This window comes from Mixophyes fleayi, chromosome 12, assembly GCF_038048845.1.
Source record: "Mixophyes fleayi isolate aMixFle1 chromosome 12, aMixFle1.hap1, whole genome shotgun sequence".
Classification (NCBI taxonomy): domain Eukaryota; kingdom Metazoa; phylum Chordata; class Amphibia; order Anura; family Limnodynastidae; genus Mixophyes; species Mixophyes fleayi.
Genome location: NC_134413.1, coordinates 40,510,707 through 40,518,833, shown reverse-complemented (window position 1 = coordinate 40,518,833; position 8,127 = coordinate 40,510,707). Strand labels below are relative to the sequence as shown.

Here is an 8,127-nt window from a genome sequence, read left to right as displayed (position 1 = left end):
GCCATAAACAACTTAGTGGCCTATTTATCAATCTCTGGCAGTAAAGGTAAATTTTTTTTGTTATCTCCAAGGCAGCTGTTTGCCTATCGCTGTGGTTAAAAATCTCATCACTGCAACCTATAAAAAACGGTCTCTGGGATAACTGGCTTGAGGTGGTAAGGGTTAACTTACTGCTTTTCCGGCCCAGTCTCTGCAGATAGGAACATGCAGATTGCTGATTCACACATGTTCAGTGGAACTGAAAGCCCAAATACAACTGTTTGTTGTATAGAGTGAAGCAAGAAAAAAACATATCGCTCCTTGATAAATCGACCCATTAGTATTATCTGAAAATATGAACACGTTACTTTCTAGGCTATCCCTGAGCCTATTAATAAAAAGTTTAAAAAAGATGAAAGCCTATTATTAATCCCTGTGGTACACTTCTACTCTACGCCTACTAGGGATTTGGTACGGTTGGAATGAGGAGAGAGAATGGAAGATTGAGACATGAAAGATGAAAATGTCATTGTAGAAATGTGAAGACAGTCAACCACTGGCACCCATGACTTTTATTCACCATTTCTATTAAATGAACCTCCTTCTTCGTCTGGTTCTGGAGAAGGCTTTTGCTTTACTGCTACATGCGAACTACCAGTTTGGAGTAACTGTGCACCAAATGTTTTTCTTTGCCATTGTTCCCCGTGTTCACAGAAGTTGTGACGACAGGTTTTGCCACCAATGAGATCAAACAATGACAGTTGAGAATTGGATTCTTTTTTGCATTTCTTGTGGCACTGACCTGGTTTTGAGGCAGGAGACTATATAAGAAACAGTGGTTTATCAATTACTGAACTTAGTATCTTTAGCACGCGTGGGTCAATGGCATTTGGGCTAGGGCAGGGTTTCCCAAACCCAGTCCTCAGGGCTCCCTAACAGTGCAGGTTTTCCATATCTCCTTGTTGGAGCACAGGTGTATTCATTACTGACTGATACATTGTAACAGATCCACAGGTGGTCCTAATTTATGTCACATGTGATCCAGAAAACCTGCACTGTTGGGGAGCCCTGAGGACTGGGTTTGGGAAACCCTGGGCTAGGGGCTTTCTTTGTCATAGGTGTAACTATACTTCCTCCAGTAGTTTGTGTCCTAGTTCATTGTTGTTCCACATACATCATTTTTCATCCAAGTAAAGAGAAAATAATCTTTTTGTGTGTAAATAATTGTTACCTGTAGTGGAACAGTAATGGGCTCCAGCATTGTCAATTAAAGCAAACACATTTGTAAGTTACTTTATAAATATCTAGATAAATATGCAAGCTTTCCCATACCATTGCCTTGAAATAGCCACAATGTGAGATATTAATAAAATCTGGTGAACTGAAATATTGTACTGCAAGTTATAGCAATCTATTAGATTGTAACTGTCATTTTTCTTGTACAATATAGAAAGTTAATTCAATATGTCTGGTTGACGGGTGTAGGTCACAGCACCTTTTTTCTGACAATACATTGTTATAAATACTATTTTCATATGGGGTCAACTTGGAAACACCAATGCATTGTAATTGTTTCAAATATACTCTGAGTTTATTGTTTTATAGATTTCAGAAATAAACAAGAAGCAAAAAGATTATGTTGCAAAATATAGAGCATACACAATATGACGACCAGAAGTTAAATTGTTTCTGTTTATTTAATGTCTGCTAATTTTAAATTCCTTAACTGTTAATGTGCACTTGTCAGAAAACATTTTTGTATTGCTCCACGTGAATGTTCCAAGTTCTTTACACAATCAGATCATCACAAGCACTGTACCAGTATGGTGTATGGTGGCCGCATAGTTAGCATTGCAGCCTAGGAAATGTAAGCTGCAATGGAACAGTGACTGATGTGCATGATTACATATTCTCTGTACAGTGATATACTGATATATATATATATATATATATATATATATATATATATATATATATATGTATATTAGGAAACCAACAGATAAATAAATGCTTACAGCAGCACCGAGTAATTCATGAGACTCATGTACTGAATTTGTGGAAGGCAGTGACCTGTTCATATGTGTGACTATAGTAGTGGAGGCAGGGATACATGTGTCAAGCAATAAACTAAATATTTAGATGACTGTAACAACTGTGTCCTTAATAGCGCAATGTAGTAGCACATCTAATCAGGTAAATCTAGTGATCTTCTTCATAACTAATCCAGAAAGACTTTGCTATTGCTGGAAAAATGTATGAACTTTGTTTCACATAAACGTATATTTAGCACCAGACACATTTTTTATTTGTTTTATTTATTGTTATTTATTTCACTAGTTCCTTATTAATTCATAGACTGCATTCTCCATAATATTGATTTACAGGATATTTCACCTTGTTCATTTTTGGTAATAATTAAATGTAAAATACTAAATTGCATTTTGCTATTCAAATTATATACCTAATATAATTTGCTGATTAGATTGATTGTCTAGTTAAGTTTAACATACCTGACCTGTGTGCAATGTATGTACCTTGTTTTCTCAGGAAGCAAGCGCGTAGCAGTTGCATGGCGCCACTCATCACTGCTGTATCAATGTTCTGTATTAGGTTTGAATACACACATGGTAAAAATATGTTTTTTGCAATGCGCAATTCAAATCTGCCTGCATTGGGCAAATAAGGTAAATAAAACCTGCAGTATTTGAAACCTAAAAGTAATTAGGTGTGGATTACATGGCCTGAGCAAGCTATTTGCCACTTGGGAGTCCCCGTTTTTCATTTAAAAATTATGGTAGCCCTATATACTTTATAATTGATGTCAGGTACTGCAGTGGGCATTATACAGGGTAGCACAGGTCCTTTACCGCTGTCTAGAAGGGGCTGGGCACTACCGTATTAGTAATCTATGGATGGGGAGTACAGGAACTAGGGTGTGTATCTGACTATCCCTTCCTGAGTGATTGTGTTACTGTATCTTGTATAGTAGCCATATCAAAAAACGGAAACTTATGATCTGGTCCATTCCCAGGTGGGATATATTATGGGGCAAATCATCTGTAAGTAGCAGGAAGATGAGGACGTGGCTTTCTTTGTAAGAGATTAAGGGACTTATAGATGTATACTTATAACGAGGGCGCTAACTTGACATTTGTGGACCCCATAGCAAGATTTTGTAAGGACCCCCATATATTAACCAAAAACACATGTACACAAAGGGGGTTTGACAGGGAAGATGCCCCAACCCCAACCACCCGCCCCCAGCTGTGGGCCCCATTTCAATTGAACCCCCTGCTCCTATAGTAGTTACGCCTTTGCTTATAAGACCTTAGCAACACGTCTTTATTCAATTTGTATGTTATGTTGTTGTGTACAAAGCAAGGCTGGTGCATTGCATAATATACCCTAGTGTATAGGGATTTACAGTTTACTAGTCACATGCAACAATCCCTTTATCCCTTATGTATTATACTTTAGTAGTACATGCCGTGTGTTTGTACTTGTGCATATCTGGTCTTTAATGAACGTCAAATTATTGCCTAACAATTATGATAAATATTTTGTTTACAGTGTAATTCTTTACAGCTATACTAATTAACAAGTCAATGTGTATGTTGTATATGTATAGGGGTTATTTGATCATCCAATCTCTTTCCTTTTGATATAGCTCTTTTATATTCCTGTTGCCTGCCCCTTAATATAAACCATTTTCTTCTGTTTCTGTGTGTTAGCCTGTGATATAAAAAAGATACATCATTGTTTAAGTTCACTATAAATGTTTTTCCCTCTATGCATACAGAATAAATCTCTCATGAAGTACCCATTTCATTTCTGCACTTGGAACAAACCGATTACAGCATTAAGTACTTGTGCGGAAAGGGGTATTCAACTGTTCTGGTACATAGTAAATATTAACTGCAATTATCTGTTTCGGCGCTTGAAAGAGTGTACCTGGTTTACTGTACATTTTTTTTTTAATGGCTGCAACAGGTGACCACAATAGATGCCAATAAGATTTTATATGACTTGCTTGCAGTCTGGTGATACAATCAGTGAGATGATAATCTTACATACGTTTATGTCTTCTTATGGAAACAATTATGGAGAATTAAAATCAATTCCACTCCTTGGAGTACACTATAATTATATATGTTTTCTACAAAATACTGCACTTCAGAACTTCCCTCGATTACCCTTTCCTGGGTTGCATTTCCAAGCTGGAAGTTCAGGAGCAGACCATTTGTTACTGGCTGGAGCAGATCATGTTGGAGGATCTTTAAACATTTTTCCCAACATTGCCTTTGTCCAGAAAAAAAATGATTTTTCTAATTTAATTGTTATCAAGACTTGTTCAATTATGGAGCTAATACTAGACCAGTTTCATTTTTTCATAAGGTGCATGAAAGCATCACAGTGAGGTACACAACAGTGATGACATTGCACATGAGGTCATAATGAGCAATAAGTACATAAGCCAATGGTGGGAACTCCCCAGTCAGCTGTCACCTGATCCTACTTAGTGGTCTGTAACATAAGTAAAATGTCCAACAGGCAGAGGAACCACTCATACAGGAGGAGGTCTTCCTATAGAAAGAGAAGAGGAAATAGAAAATACAAAAGAGGTAACACTCTCTTATTGCTTTCTTTCAATATTCCTGCCAGATGGAATAATATAAGACTAAATTGTGTTTAACATTATCTTCACCTGGTTTTACACCAATCTAATGTTCTATTCATTCATTTCAGGTAGCCGTCAACGTTACTGGTATTACTACAAAATTCTGGTTTAGACTGAGAGAACCTGCTCCTGTTGCCTGGTCAAGTTCCAGGCAACGGTCATTCAAGATCTTCAGTCATAGCCTAGCTCCTCACAAGACACTGAGCAAGGCAGCCCTGCACAAACATCATATGGAACGTTTGTTATGGAACGTCTGTTACATTTGTTGGCATATTCAGCAGTAAATATGTACTAGCAATAAAAAGAAGCAGCTCATATGTTGTGTACAGTGCTTAAAATGAAAAGCTTGATTTGGTGACACTGTAGAGGAATGGTGAAATGTTATTTACACAGAGATGTAGATGTCCATGGCTATAACCATCACGGAGCTTGTAATTGGGGATAATGAGGTGATATCGATATAAAGGTGGTATGGAAGGAATCCAGGCTTAAATCAGGTTTACTATTGAAGAGGACCTAGCTGACTGTATCTGATTGCAGGGCATTTCTATAATAACTAAAGCAGATCTGTCAACAGAAACCGATTGGGCTCTGTTAATCATATTCAGCCTATTTACTAATTACTAATGAGTAGTGACATTACTGGCACCATGTAAATATAGGCTGCCTTCTCGTGAATATTAGTTTATTCTGTAAATTGATGTTCTTCACTTACTGCAGGACATGGGTTCTATAGAATATGTAAACATGCACAAAATGGTTTAATTCTTTTTTTAATATATTAAATTCTTATTGCATTTTAAACATGATATAGGGATGTCGAATCTAAATCAGATTGTTAACCTGTAAGTGTCAGTTTATCAGTTATGAGCTCATCAGCTGGAGAAAATTAAATACACTGAATGGTTTGAGTGTACAATAAACTCTGCTTTATTAGTTACAAGTTAGCAAAAATCACGTATTACAGAAAACTACGCCCCAAAAGGTTTTAACCACTCATGTTCCCTTCACACAGATATTAGTATATTCTCTCATTATCAACAGGAAAACTACCCAGGGGGGAGGGAGGGGGGGGGGGGGCTGGCTTATCCCCTGTCTGTATTTCCAAGGTTGTAAGCATAGCCTTGCAAATAATGAATTACTCCTACAAAACAGGTGCATCTAATTTGTATTTAAGCTATAACAGAACAAAATGGCTATAAGACAACAAGATGGCTTCAGCTTAGCAAAATCACATTTCTCAAGGGCTACAGAATAAAAAGGAAGAAAGGAAAGGGGAAGGTGAACATAAGGGATGGCAATATGTTGGTATGCAGCAAATACTAACATTACCTAGTTTTGGCATAGACAAACATAACTAGCAATAGAAGTTGAGTCGGGTATTTATCAGTTACAGTGTAAAAAGAATTCAGAAAAATATAGGGAGCACTATTGCTAACAACAACATTTATGACCGAGAACTTGTTAACATTAGGGAAATGGGAGATTATGCTTTTAGTGGTTTAATATATTCTTAAGCCAAAATGACAGTTATGTGAACCATTAGAAAAGGCAGTATGAGTTTGGAACCAAAAATGAACAGATAGTTATTCTAAACTACAGGCAGAATATCCTGTACTGGATAGGAGTTCTCATCCAGTTTAACATTTGTGCTCTTAAAAAGTATTATTATTATCAATGTCAATTTGCCACTTAAAAAGGGCCTACACATGCAAGAGTCTGATTGTTTGCTAAATTCTCTCTAGCAGAATTTATCTTAATATTTCTATGGAGTTTTATTTGTAAACATGTTTTACATTTATCTTAGCTTCTCCTACTTAGGGGTATATTTACTAAAGTGCGGGTTTGAAAAAGTGGACATGTTGCCTATAGCAACCATCAGATTCTAGTTATTTATTTAGTACATTCTACAAAATGACAGCTAGAATCTGATTGGTTGCTATAGGCAACATTTCCACTTTTACAAACCCGCAGTTTAGTAAATATACTCCTTATTCTTCTTTTTATGCTCAGCATCCCTGCTGCATCATCTCGATGTCAGTGGTTTGAATAGTGCAAAAAGTTATTGAAGCTACTCTGAAAACAAGAGTATTTACAATAAACACAGGATTTGAGGTATCTGTGTGAACAAGCTCTTGATGTACATGGGCTACTTTAGTGTGCACCTAGTGCCGTATAGCCAGTTTGTACTTATACCCATATTCAAATGGAAACGTTTCTTCAGATTCTCTTCTACTTGAATACGGGCGTACATGCATTTAATTTCCATCCATCCTTTAAAAGCGATGCAATTTGCATTGTTCATTTTGAGTTCCTTGATAAATCAGAACCTCAGAGTTGAACCTTTACCAATATTGCTGAAGCTCCAACAATTGGGTTAGGTAAAAACGTTTAGAGAATAATCTAATTTGTTGTACTATTTTGCAATCAAACAGCCCTGATAGTGATTACACTTCTATTTAATAAACTGAAGAACTTCCACTACATTTCTATTTAATAGATTACCTTTGATAAAATGATCAGGGGACATAAAATGAAGATTGAGTGCCTTTAATTAACAGAAAAAAACACACACACACATATATATATATATATATATATATATACTCACCAACAGCATCTATAGGAACAAACCAGCAATGGCGATCAGGGGAGGTGCTGCACACGCCAATCATTTCAATGAGTTACAATTTTCATCAGTGGTATATATACACACACATATATATATATATATATATATATATATATATATATATATATATATATATATATATCTATATATATACTTTTTTATATATGTATGTATTACGGATGTTCACTGACCCCCGTGATTTGGTTTTGGATCTGTATTTTAAAAAATAAAATATGAAAATAAAAGATGCTAAAATCACATAATTTGGCTCCTTTTTTGTTCCTACTGTAGTATAATCTATACTTGCCAACTCTCCCGGAATGTCTGGGAGACTCCCGCATTTCGTGTGAGTCTCCCGGACTCCCGGGAGAGTGTGGCACCTAAGTGCACCCACTTCACTAGGAAGTGGGCAGAATTCGGTTTAGACGCCGCGATTCACCGGGAATCGCAGCATTTGGCCACCGCCGCCACTGTAAAATGACGCGTTTTGCGTCATTACGTCACAAAATGATGCGATTTTTGGAGCCCCGTCCCCTGCATGCCCACCTCCCCCCGACAGCTCCCGGAAGCCAAATCTAAAATGTTGGCAAGTATGGTATAAACAGGGAAATAGGTAATATCTCTTTAGAAAGGTGCAGTGAACAGCAGCAGTAACCACACAAGTCCAGAGGTTTCAGGATAACAGCCACAGCCAGTTTATTCACCAGCTTATAAACAAAACAAAATATAAACAAAATCCTAGCCGTCTGGCTACTAGCTAATACATTTTTGCAAGACCCTCTCTCAGGTGTTGGACCTTGTGTCCAAACACACAGTCAACATATTATTGCTCACCACA

At 36.8% G+C, this 8,127-nt stretch overlaps 1 long non-coding RNA gene across 1 annotated transcript; it reads left to right on the top strand.

Moving 5' to 3' along the window:
* Positions 1-4,449: 4,449 nt before the first annotated feature.
* LOC142108772 (uncharacterized) lies at positions 4,450-4,974 on the top strand. The gene is made up of 2 exons (XR_012680226.1): positions 4,450-4,601; positions 4,726-4,974. It is a non-coding gene; the product is annotated as an uncharacterized LOC142108772 (long non-coding RNA).
* The last annotated feature ends 3,153 nt before the right edge of the window (positions 4,975-8,127 follow it).